General features: G+C 39.8%; 1 protein-coding gene across 1 annotated transcript in view; it reads left to right on the top strand.

Moving 5' to 3' along the window:
* ADAMTS19 (ADAM metallopeptidase with thrombospondin type 1 motif 19) overlaps positions 1-13,596 on the top strand; it is a 221,669-nt gene that overhangs the window by 202,037 nt on the left and 6,036 nt on the right. The window lies entirely within an intron of this gene.

Raw genomic sequence — 13,596 nt, 5'->3', positions numbered from 1 at the left:
AACTGCATTTGAGTTTTATGTAGTCATGCAGCTGCAACCACTTCCCCCCATAAGAAGTCCATGATTCAGTCTGTTTCAACAGATATGTATTACAGTGTATGCGTAGTGCCTTCTGGAAATCCAAGTGAGAACAAATTCAATCTCAGCTAAGAACTGGCTGAGGAAAGACTGAGCAGATAGAATAACCCAGTTGAGAGGTCCAAAACATTTTTGTCAGTAGTGCAAAATTTATAGGGCTCATTGAACCACAGATAGTCTCTTTGTTCCATGCCTTCCCTGAGGGAAATGAATCACCAGGTGATCTCCCCAGTATCTAGAATAAAATTGAAGAAACCAGGAATTGCCGTATCTCCCTGCTACACTGGCCCAGGTAGACTTGTACTGCAACCCCCATGGACTGAACTGGAAGGAGAGAGATGATTAGGATCAGTAAAGCCTTCTTAGAGGGGTATGCACGAACCTCCTGCTCCCATAAGAAGCAGACAAGTAGGCAATCAAGGCTGACATCTCTGGCCCCACTCCCATCATGCAATCAGTTTACACAGCAATGTAGGGATACTACATCTTCTACAGCCTTGTAAATTGGGCCAGATTTGTCCAATTGTCTTTTAATTTTTAAACCTTTGTACAGTCAAAAACCACACAGACTTGACATCTATGACCTTCATACTTGGTTTGTGAAACAGTTTTTGCCACAGAGGGGGAAGAATGAAAGAATTTCTTTGCTTTTGTCACCTGTTCAAAAACCCTAGCAATTGAACCTTTAAACTATGCAGAGTGCTTCCATATCAGATAGATGCAAATAATTTAGTTTCCTCCAATTAAAATATACAAAGCTTTTAATATTATTTAAGAGATTAGTTGTACTGAGAAAATGATTAGCCCTGTTTAGTTATTTCGTTCCTAATCCAGAATTATTAGCTCTTTTAAATTCTGGGAACAGAACAGTACTGGCCACATATCAAAATATGACATTGTTACTAGATTTATGAAGAAAGATATTATGTGACTCTTGTGAAATAATAGAAGTCAAAATAGCCCTTGCATCACTTTAATAACTTTTAAGTTAACTGAATCACACAGCTTTGTTGCCAACAAATGAGGTATGTCTTTGTTTTCAGAAATGATGAATAAGCAAATAAGTCACAAATTATCCATATAATCAAATGAAAGTGGGAGTTGTTTGCTCATTTTCAACTTATCCTGTAACATTAGCCTAATTTGTTTTAGACAAAGCTTTCTTCTTTGTTAATTTATGCCTGGGACAAACATAGTGTCATGTCGGATTGCAATATATATATATATATATAGGTTGTTAAAAGTGTAAACTAGATAGGATTTTAAAAGTGTTTGCCAGTTTCATGTTATATGTGCATAGAATTACAAATAAGTGAAATATTTTAATAGTCCCCTCTTAGTAAACTAACGCAGGGGGTTGCCATGTAGTTTTCTACTATCACTACAGGTTGGACCTCCCAAAACCAGGACTCCCTCATCTTGCAACATCCGTGGTCCAGCAGGACCACCGGTGGTCCTGGACCAGGGAGTCTTAGCTAGGAGCCCCATTGGCAAGAGGGCTGGCAGATCGGAGCCTGCGAGGCTGGGACTGGGACTAGTAACAGAGCCCCAGTAGCATAACAGGGGCCATGGCAGCCCCAGTATCAAGGACAGAGTCACAGCAGCCCCAATAGCGGGGCTAGGGCTGGAGTAACGGGAGCCGTGACAGCCCCAGTAGTGGGACCAGGACTGGAGATGTGGCAGTCGCAGCAGCCTCGGTAGCGGGGCTGGGGCCGGAGACACAGCAGCCCTGGTATTGGGGCCAGGGATGCGGCAGCCCCAATAGTGGGGCTGGGACTGGAACAGTCCAGGCTGCTGGGGCTGCAGCAGCCTTGCGGGGTGGTGGTGGCTGGGAAGGTGCTCTGGGGAACAGGTAGCAGGGGACCTCCTCTGGTTTGTCAAATTCCCTCTTTTGGGACTGGTCAGGTCCAAAGGGTGCCTACAGAGAGATCCAAACTGTAGAAGTCTTCTCAGTGAAATGACAATGGGAATGACAAAGTAGTATCCAAAAATAGCAATTGGCCATTGCTCTGTCAAAACTGTTGTGTCTGTACAGAGAATGGGTTTTATTCTCATGCATTTTTGTGGTGAAAAAGTACCAAGGTTCCAGCCTGGATGGGAAGCCCATTGTGCTCCAAACTGTACAAACACACAGGAAGACATGGTCTCTGTACTGAGGGGTTTATAATCTAAGATGGCAAGTGACGTACTAAGAGTGGAAGAGGAGCAGTCAATCATATATATATATATATATATATATATATATATATATATACCCTTTGCATATATTTCATATCGTTTTTAAAAGTAGTGAAAAAACCCGTAAGTGCAGTTGACTCTGACTCTTCCTGTTCTTTCTTTTAGGCTTCATCAAAGGGGGCATCAAAGTGATTTGAAGGATGACAGGACACTGACTATAAATCAGTTTGAGAAGGGCATTCCATGTGTGTGGGGACAGCATTAAAGAAGGTGCATAGATAGCCATGGGAGAAGTGGGCAAGTAGGTGGTAAAAACAAACATACTCATTGAACAGAAGAGGCAGGGCAATCCAAAAAGGAAGGAGAGCAGATAAGTACAAAGAGGCAGAAGAGTACAAAGGTTACAAGAGGTACTTGAAATTGATGTAATGCAAAAGAGATAGCGAATGGAGAAATTTGAAGGGGTGACTTGGTCAGAACAGATAACAAGAATGATCTTTGCAACTAACTATGAGTTCACTTTGGTCATGTAAGGGAGACAGATGAAATACAAAGTAGCATCTGGGTAAACAGGGCAGGAGTAAAAAGGGTACTGTCATCAGTATAAAGATGACAACTGAAGCAATGTCAATGCATGATGAGATCACGCAAAGAATAGGGGCAGAATTGAGAATACATGATGAAACTGGATTATTTATTTGCTTCCAGTAAAGTAAGATACTGAATAGTAATTTAGAAATTATAAAAATGTTCTGTAGAGGTTTAAAAATGTATCTTTATTTCAACATGTAAATAGCATATATCAGACCTTATCATCATATATATAATTTTTTTTTATTACAGGGCCATTTTACACATTTTCAACTGTCCCTTCCAATCTGCTAGATCCACATACTGTATTTAACTATATCTTGAAATTATCCTATGTAGTCTGTCTTATGTTTTCTCTACGATAGTTTGTCACTTTTTAAAATTGACTTTGATAGTTGTGATTAGACTTTGTTACTGATCTCAGTAGAAATGCCTGTATGATCCCAGTGTAGAAGAAGCAGCAGAAACTCTACTCTTTAGTGGATATGCATGTGAAGATATTTATTACAATTTATCTTTAAGATTTATCTTAAGATGAATATGTTAGAGAAACATCCAATGAACTTAATGTATTCTGTACAGATGTCCTGATAGTTATTTATTGGACTGTCATTTTTTTGGAATATGATAGTTTTTGTTTTAGTGCTGTATTAGCATCAGAGATCTAGTTAATAATCCCAGTGAGCCAAAGGATTTCTTCCAATACAAATTATCAGTTAAATGTTGTCAACAGCTAGGGTCTATATTTTTCCATCACACAAAGTATCTCTCAGAATGAGGTGTATTTAATTTGGTTAATACATAGTATGTTGAATGATTCAGTTCTGTAATTTAAATAACCATTGTATTCATTCATTATACTGTGTTCCTCAGAACTTTGGCAGATACTAGTTTGTGAGGCAAAAGAGGGTATTTTTCAGACACCAAGAATACTACCTTGGACAAAGTCTGAGTTTGAATAACCTGGGTCAGTCCTTGGCCCAGGCAGTGGTGGTCTAAATTAAATCAACAAAAATGCAGGCTATAAACATATAAGACCAAAATAAAGCCCTTGGTCCTTAGGGCTTTTGTCCCCATCATTTTCCCTAGTACTCTGGAGGCTTTAACGATCTCAGAGACAGCCTAATGCTGGTTCCTCTGGCAGTCTGACAGCAAATTGTTGCTCCCTTGAAACCTCAAGCTCCCAGTCTAATTAGCAACAGCAGTGCTGAGGCATGTCTGGCAGAGCCCCAGGGTACCTTTGTAAGCCATCAGTTGGTATTGAGGGAAGAAGTCACAGAAATCTTTTTTCTCTTTGTGGATACTGAGCTAAAAAAAAGTGCCAGAATTCTGGACCTCAGGATCTTTTTAGGGAAAAAGGCATTATTGGGACTACAAAGTAAAAAGCATATGCATTCATTCATTCACACTGATGGCTGGCAGGGTATACTGAGGCACATTACATTGCATATGGTTTATTATTATAGTCTTATACAAGCACTGAAATAAATTTTAGCTACATGGCTATATTCCCCCCTCTTCCAATGACCTTTACAAGGTATAGCATGTGCCAAGTAACAGAGTTTGCAGCGGTATACCGTGAGCACCAGGCATTCTGTTTGCACCTCCTTCATTTGCTGGTCTTAATCTGCCTAGCATAAAAGATGTGACCTGAAGGCAACATGTGGATAGTGTCATAATCCCTGGGGGTCTACTTCCTCACTATTAATCACAGCCATCTGCTCAAGTACACAACCCAAGGTCTGGTTAGTTTTTGTTCTAATCAAACATCTGAAAAGAATTAGCATCTGAAGATTTTACTCAGCATTTTAGGATTTTAGGCTACATCTAGACTACAGGCTTCTTTTGGAGAAAGCTTCTTTTGGAAGAGATCTTCCGAAATAACTTCTTCCGAAAGAGAGCGTCCATACTGCAAAAGTGCATTGAAAAAGCAGTCTGCTTTTTTGAAAGAGAGCATCCAGACTGAATGGACACTCTCTTGCATGTAAGGTGTGATTGCTATGGATGGAGTGGCCACCAAGGCACCTGTGCTTTTACCTCTTTCCTCTTCTTCTGAAATAATTCCCTCTTCCCCGTCCACACACGCCTTTTTCTGAAAGAGCTCTTTTGCAAGAAGGCTTCTTCCTTATAGAATGAGGTTTACCAGTGCTGGAAAATCCCCCCTTTTCTTTCCATTTTCTTGCAAAAGAACGCAATTGCAATGTGGACGTTCCTCAAAGTTTGTCGGAAAAACAGCTGTAGTGTTTCCGACAGAACTCTGTAGTGTAGACATACCCTTACTATTGCAAAGGGGGTCTACAACTAATCTTGTGTTGAATTTGTCCTCTTCTCTGATTGGCTAGTTCCTGGGTCTGAGTGATCTGCTCTACCTATGGCTGCAATGGTTTCCTTCATGTCTTGTCCTTTCTTTATATATACTTCTCCTGCCAAGATTTCTTGTCCATAGAAAAATTGCTTAGGGTCCTTGAAAAGAAACTCAGAAAAGCACAGTGAATCTCATCCTGGTATTACCAGAAAAGATAGGTCTGGAGGAATGGGCACATGGGGCTCTTGTACCACACATCAGTGTTAAACTGTGATGCATGGACAGTGGCTAAAGTAGCTGTGGATGCACTGTATGCACATTTCTCTTGTTGTAAGTAGTCACTCTGTTTTCCCTAGTTCTCAGATGAACATCTGAATGCAACAAGAGTCTACAAGGGCCAGAGTTTCCTTGTCGTTGACTGGCTAGAACTGTTTTCCTGGGCCCCTTCTCCACGCCCCATTTTCTGCTTATGTATATGAGCAAAAGCACTCACCATGTTACCGCCCACTGCTTTGGTTGATATCTTTGGTTACAGCTACACTAGCTTGTAAGTTCGAGCTAGGTAGGGTAATGAAGGCAAGTGGAGTTGCAAATGAAGCCCGGGATTTAAATATCTCGGGCTTCATTTGCATGTTCCCGGGCACCACCATTTTTAAATCCCCCTTAGTCCAAACTCCGTGACCGTGGCTACACGCGGCACGGACTAGGTAGTTCGAATTAAAGATCCTAATTCGAACTACCATTACACCTTGTGGAATGAGGAGTAACGGTAGTTCAAATCAGGATTTTTAATTCGAACTACCTAGTCCATGCCGCATGTAGCTGCGGGTACGGAGTTCGGACTAAGGGGGATTTAAAAATGGCAGTGCCCGGGAACATGCAAATGGAGCCCGGGATATTTAAATCCCGGGCTTCATTTGCAACTCCGCTTGCCCTCATTACCCATCTAGCTCGAACTAATGAGCTAGTGTGGATATACCCTTTCTGTGAAGATTTAGGGTGGTCCTGTGCCTCGGCAGGTGGGTGTCAAAGGTCCTGTTGCATGTTTGGGGGTATCCTTTTGTTATCTGAGAAGACCTTAAGAGAGTCACAGACAGTGGGTTCTTTTTGATGCCCAGACATGTGCTTATGCCTTTTTGGAACTCACCTATCCTAATTTCCTTCTGTCGCTGAATGTGCATTTCTACTTCTTGCTGTTCAGAATGGTCTATGATTCCTCTTCATTAGGTCCTCAGCAACTTGACTGTCAAGTAGTCATCCATGAAGCATGTAGCTTCTGACAGCTTTTCCAGTTGGTGACTTCAGATCTAATCTCAACCTGCCAGTAGGAGTTGCTTGAGTATTAACAGTTCCATAGCATGAGTTCTCATCCAATTTTCCAGCTTTAATCAGCACCAGCAGAAGCCCTTCAGCCTCTGGGAACCATTTGAGGGCTGGTCTTGGGCTAATACCTCTCATTCTAGAATTGCTGATGGTAGGTTATGCCTAATCAATCCAATACAACTTCATCAGTTTATAGTCTTTGGCAGCTATTTCACCAAGACCTTGGTATGCTGCTTGACCTTCCCCCCTCAGAAGGACAGCTAGCCCAGTGCTCTGGGGGCCATTGTGATGCTGTTGCTACTTTCTCAAAAGTTAGGTGGAAGGAATCTGTGTCATCATCTGCCATCATCTTGGGAAACATCAGGGCCAAAAGCATTCTCTGAATCTCATGAGGTTCTGTCTCCTGACAGAAGGGGTTTAAAAGGCGTTTGAAAGGCTTTTTAAAGGCAGCAAGTCAGTTGCATATAGTAGTAACTGTTAGTGCATCATCATCTGCTTGAATACCTGCTATTGTCACTGCTACTGCTGTGCTTATGAATAGGCTAGCCACTGTAAGAGCTGATTCACTTCTATGGGGATTTTTGTTTGTTTATTTCCCCCCTTTGTTGTAATTCACTCTGTTTCGGACTGAATAAAGTTACACTGTAGCTTTGGTTTATGCAGAATACTGCAGCATGGCTCTTGAGCAAGAAACACTTAACAAACATGTCATACTCTCCACTGGGTCTCTACTTGGTACCAAAGACAGTTCCAAGTACTGCTCCTAATATTTAAAGCCCTTAATGGAATAGTGCTTGTCTGTTTTAAAGGTCAACTTTTTATCCACAAACAACTATGACAGCTTTTCTCCATGGGAATACTAACACGAATGGGGCCCAGGTTCAGTCTCTCAAAAACAGAGGCTGAGGGTTATTCCATGATAGGCTACATTTATAGCATAATTTGCTAATATAAGATGGAGCCCAAAGTCTGGCTACAGTAAAGAAAACAATTCTCTGAAGCAGTCATCTTGTACTAAAGAAAAACAGGAAACAGTGAAAAGGGATACCGGAAAGGGAAGGGAAACAAGAAAATATCCACATAAAAATGGTTAAAAATAGGAAGGGGGACAAAAAAGGGTTTTCTGAGCTAAACTTAATGTAAGTGTTTGACATCTTCAGGTGATGGGTGTGTTATAACTGATTGTGGCAAAGATATTCCTTCAGTTGAGGCATGAAGGAACTCTGAGTCATTTATTTGGATCCATTCTTCCTCCTTTCTTGTGATTAATTGATACACAAATGTCTGTACAAATAAAGCAGATCTAGTTTTGGGACATAAACAGCAAAATCTGGCTAGCTTGATGAACAACTTTTGTGCATATTGTTAACCTTATTTAAACAAAACCATTTATACAAACAAGTACACTGCATGATCTAATACCAGCTCTCAAAACTAAACTGTATTAATAATGCAAAGTAAACAAAAATATTTCAAACCATTCAAATCTTATGAGCACTGTTACCAAATATGCTTGTTTCACACTCACTTTATTAAAAGATTGAAACTGCTTGAATGCTGGAACTGACAAACCTATACATAAATGATTAGGAATGCTGTGCTAGTAATTTCCAGTAGAACTCATCATTGAGTTTCCTTATAAGAACATCTCTCTCCACTTTGAATGTTACTTAGACTTGTAAAACGCCTTTTTGAGCAATCTATTTATTCTTGAAGACAAATTGTCCAAGTTAATTCTGTTAACATTGTCACAGATTGGCGCTTCTTATTGTAGATTTTATCAGATCCTACAATGATTGCTATTATTTTGGCCGAGATACACATTTTGACCATTACTGACTGCCAGTTACAATTTTCCCCTTAATTTAGGAATTCCTATTTTTCACTGAAGCCAGCTGGAAACCACTAAGGCATTACAGCACCTTTCTCAGCTGTTGGCCATGGGAATATGTATTCTCTCCAAAAATATATATCTTTGGCAGGGAACAGAAAGAAGGAATCTCGGGTAATCCTTGTTCATGCCAAGTGTAAGGATTGTTATATTTAACGGCTAGATTTCAGTCCCTGAAATTATGTTTAAAAGAAGTTCAAAGGTAGGCCAGTATTCATATAGAATATGTAGTTTTCATGTAGAAAAAAACTTTAAATATAGCTTTTAATTATATTTATCCAGGATTTTTTTGTAGAGGCTTTAACAGGAATGTTTTACACGACTTGCAGCTTGAACAGTTTTACAGGACCTTTAGGACTGTGTCCAAAATTGCCAGATTAACAGCCACATAAAAAAAACCTCTGGCTGAATATTAGAACATTTAGTCTAAACTGACAAACACAGTTGTCCTACGGGAATTTTTGCTAATCAGCTACATGGCCTCAAAATGTAGGTCACCTGAACAGTTAGAAGTCAGAAATAACTAGAACACCAGAAAAATGAACTGTAGTGTGTGCAGTATTCCATTCTTTTTTTGGGGAAAAAACCCCATAAGTGAGTATTCCCCAGTACATAGTAATGAAGAGTAGGTTGAAATTAAATTAGGATCTACAAAAGACACCTGTTGAGCCTCAATACTTTACTCAGGAATTGGTGGTAGTAGGGCTGTTTTATGTATAATTATGTTAATTATTTTTCATTAGTGATTTTGATTGCATAGATTTTCTTATTGCCAAATATATTAGCCTGGAAGATATTGATAGTCATAAGTAGGAAACTATATTATGCTGTAATTTGAAGATCATTTTATATTTTTAAATACAGAAAAATACCATACAATTTTAATAAGACACCTGAATTGCTGCCTAAAATTGATAATTGCACATCTATGGGGTTGCACTTGCATCAGTTTGAACCTCTCTGATTTATTATTTAGTGTGTGCATCATCATCTAGCCAAGTGATGATTCAGTGACATGATGTAGTTCTTCTACACCACAGCTGAACCTAGTCAGTGGGCATTAATTGATAATGTGCATCATCATCTGTGTTGTGCTGCAGTTGCACAAAAAGCTCTCACAGAGGCCTCCGCGATATTGGTTGGCTGCATAGAGATTGTCTGTGCACAGTCAGGAACTTCTTCAACAGGGGGACCACTGGTGATGGGACAGGTCAATACCAGGTGGGCAGATTGTGGGATCAGCGACGAGGGAGAGGTCACTTTAGACAAATAATTTTTAATCCCTTTATGCCTCGGTTTCCTCATCTATAAAATGCAATGGTAATATTTAGTTATTTTACAAGGGTAACGTGTGGCTAAAATTTATTTTTTGTAAGGTCTGTTGGTCTCCTGGGATAGATAACACTACGTAAATGCAGATTATTAATGATCAATGTATACAAGGGAAATGTGATATGAAAGGTGAGGTCTAGCTGAGCCCCTAGCTTATTGAGGGCTCAGTTTTGCATTAGATTGGGAGAAGAAACTGGAAGAATTAGCGAATACCAAGGGTCACTGTTTGTAATATAGATTCACAACTTAGAGATTTTGATGGGCCTTGGGCTTCTACTCTGTGTTCAGAGAGATACCACAGTCAACATCTTTCTTGTTGCACCTTTTAAGACAAATGCAAAGTATTTGAACACAAAGTTTTCTAAATCACGATTTTGAAAATAAGCATTCTTATAAAACTGAGACAAAGTTTGGTTGGGGTTTTTTGTTCTGCCATCCCAAACATCTTACTTCTTGTTCCACTAACATGCATGAAAGAGAAACCCTTCCTCTGATGGCTGGCAAACTTTTAAAGACTTAAATCTTGAAGTTGATTGACATTTTATCAAATATAAAATCACAAGGACTTTTAGTCATTATTAACATAGGGATCAATAGCTAAACTCTAGTTAGAAGATACGTTTCAGGGCATGTTAAACAAGGTATCCAAAACGTACAGTATCTTGTTCAAGAAATTAAAATTTAAATAAAAATGTTGCACAAGTCATGTTCATTTTTTATCTGTATAAGCCCCAAATGCCAGAGCCCCTTGCATCAGTGTGCAAGAGAAACGTATCAAGTGCTTTTCTCTTAGAATACATTTAATAAAGCTTCAGGATCTAGCTCTAGCAGAGAGGGACAAATGTCAATGCTGTATCATTGTTTTTCAGAAAAATTACACTTAAAACAATGGCACATATGCGACAGGATATTTAATGTAAGTATGTCTCATGAGATTCTGTGAGTACAAAGTTAACAAAGGAGGAAGGGTGTGTTTCACAAGTTTGTATTAGATTTCATGTGCCTCTGTGAGATACTGTCCTGGTTCATCCTTTAGGATTTTATGTGACAATCATTTTTATGGAAAGAGAAAGCTACTGTTACTATACTGTTTTTTCTGACACCACACACCTTGACAACAGTAAGATGGCAAGACTGATTAGGTTCTGACTGCACAGTCAGTTCTTTGTGCAAGTTTGATTGTGTAATATAATACATTTGATGCATCTTGTCATTTTGTTAAGATTACACCTATATTATTGTTTAGCTGCTATGGATTCTAAAGCCTGAATGGTTTTCTCTGCACTTTCTCTGGAGATTAGGGGCACTTCTACACTTGCCACAGTGGAGATCAACGTTCTGGCATTCAATTTAGCAGGTTCTATTTAGACCTGTAAATTGAATGCTGAGGGCAGCTCTAGTCAGCGCTTGTACTCCTCGCAGTTGCAAAGAATAAAGGAAGTCAGCAGAAGTGTTTGCTCCTATTGGCCTCCTGCTGTGTGGATGCCAACAAGCTCAGCTTAAGGTAAGGTGACTCCAGCTACATACTCTACATAGCTGGAGTTACGCACCTTAAGCTGGCCTTCCAGGGCTAGTGTGAACCTGGCCTAAAAGAAGTGTTTTGAGAAAGTTCCCCAACTCCACTGCCAGTTGGCACAATATTTCTTCTCAACTATAGAAAGGGGTCTACACTAATATAATGTCAGTCTAACTCAACTGAACACAATCAATTAGGGACATTGATGAGATGGCAAATCAACATTTCCACAGCTTATCAACCTGAAAAATCTGTGCTGTATTACATAATTTTTACTTAATCTGGCCAGCACTTAGCTAAAGGATGTGTTCAGGTTTGGGGTCATAATAATCACAGTGCACCATGCTGAATAATGTCTGTCTGCTGCCTATCTGTGCTAGGAATCATCTATTCTTGCTTTTAATCACACCCAATGTATTACATACTTCTGGTGCACATCCCAGAGAGAACTACTGTTCAGACCCTCTTTGCTGTGGTTGTGTTTCCTATCTTCAACCGTTGCCCAGGCCCAATAAGAGTTGTTGTTTAATTGGTTGCTGACTTCAAATATACAGGCCAGGGTAGGACATCTGGTGGTCCTTTCTGATCTTAAACTCTATAACGATAACCAATTTACCAACTATAACTATAACAAAGTAACTGTACAATCTTAAAATATAGTTTCTTTTGCTAACATGAAATTACCTTCATGCAGAGCACTGGTGATCATTGCTTTACTCTTTTATATCTTTTTTTTAATTTTATTTATTGTGATTTCCCATTTTCATTATTTTCTTAAGCTTCCGGGGGTAGCTGAGTTAGTCTCTACAGGATAAATTTAACAAAATGGTCTGGTAGCACTTTATAGACTAACAAAACATATGGTATCATGAGCTTTTGTGGGCACAGCCCACTTCTTCAGATGACCGGAGTTTTACATTTAGGATGTGCAGACCCAAAATAAATAGTGGAAAAGGGAGACAGGGGAAGGAGGAAAAAAAGAGGAGGGGGAGGTGGGAAACAAGGAGCAGAGGGTATGAAAATATCAAAGGGAAAAACAAAAAGTAGGCAGAACTTACAATCTATAAACATTTGAAAGAAGCAGATAAGGATCAAAGGATAGTAATAGCGAGAAATTTACACAGATAAAGAGCTGTTTGCACCTTCATTGAATGTTAGGTTGCTAATGTCCGAGCCATCCCTCATCTCTATTGAGGCCATTAGCATGAGAATTGAACTTGTGGATGAATAGGAATTCCAACACCTCTCTGTGTATTTGACTTGTAGAATTAGTTTGTGATAAGACAGCTACTGGCGATCTTTTAAAGAGTGATTGGGTAGATTGAAGTGCTCTCCAACAGGTTTCTGTATGTTCCCTTTATGTATATCTGATTTGTGTCCGTTGATTCTTTCCCATACGGACTGTCCCAGATTCTTGGAAAGAAACAATAGCAGTGGGGCATTGCTGGCATTTGATGGCGTAGATCGAATTGCTGGATGTGCAGTTGAATGATCCTCTGATTTGATAGTTTATGTTTTTGGCTCCAGTAATAAATTTGCTTGTATAGATATGTGGGTAGAGCTGGTACCACGGCTGATTGCAGAGCTGGGTTCCTGGATGTTTATGATGTGGTTGTGTAGCATGGTTACTGGAAAGAATGTGTCTCAGGTTGGGAGAATGGGCTTTTCCCCAAAGGCCTCTGAGACTGAGGGATCGTTTTCCAAGATTATTTTCTTGTTCATGCTATTCTAGGTCTCTCCTTTGCTTCTGAGTCTTCCTTTTTCCTGAGCATCTTCCCACAGAATCTCCTCTCATCTCTCTTTCTCTCTCCTTTTCTCTGTTTCTCTCTACCCTTTCCCCTTGCATGAATCCCTTGGGTGTGGGACAAAATAAAAAGATTTGCGAGGTGCCTAGACTCTTGCAGGAGCTAAGAAGAAGCATTTTAATCTCAGTGCTTGAAGAAAACACGAAGAGAAACCAGAAAAGAGACTTAAAAAGAATCAGCATCTCCTCTTCTCAGTGAGAGGACGAATTTAGCAGTGGGATCGGGAATGTGGCAGTCGCTCCATCCTCTGCTGTTCCCTTTCTTTAATCTCTCTGAGCATATTCTGTTGCTCCACTCATCACTGTTCTATTGCCTGAGGGTAAATTCAAAAATAAGGATGGAAAAGCGGGCCTTGGAGTTGAGAGGCTTCCTTTGCTTTGCTTTTTTCACTGGTGGTGCTTCAGGATGTGTGTGTTCCTGACTATAACAGGTAGATGGAACCAATATCCCACCCTGGCAAGATTTCATATCCTTTTGATTGGGGGGGGGGGGGAGTATAATCCGTAGATTGAGAAATGCTGCTGTAAGTATTAGACGTAATCATATTTTCTAGTTTGCTTGTATTCAATTTTAATTC

The sequence above is a fragment of the Pelodiscus sinensis genome, chromosome 6, assembly GCF_049634645.1.
Source record: "Pelodiscus sinensis isolate JC-2024 chromosome 6, ASM4963464v1, whole genome shotgun sequence".
NCBI classification, from domain to species: Eukaryota; Metazoa; Chordata; order Testudines; family Trionychidae; genus Pelodiscus; species Pelodiscus sinensis.
This window is presented reverse-complemented; position numbering and strand designations above follow the sequence as displayed.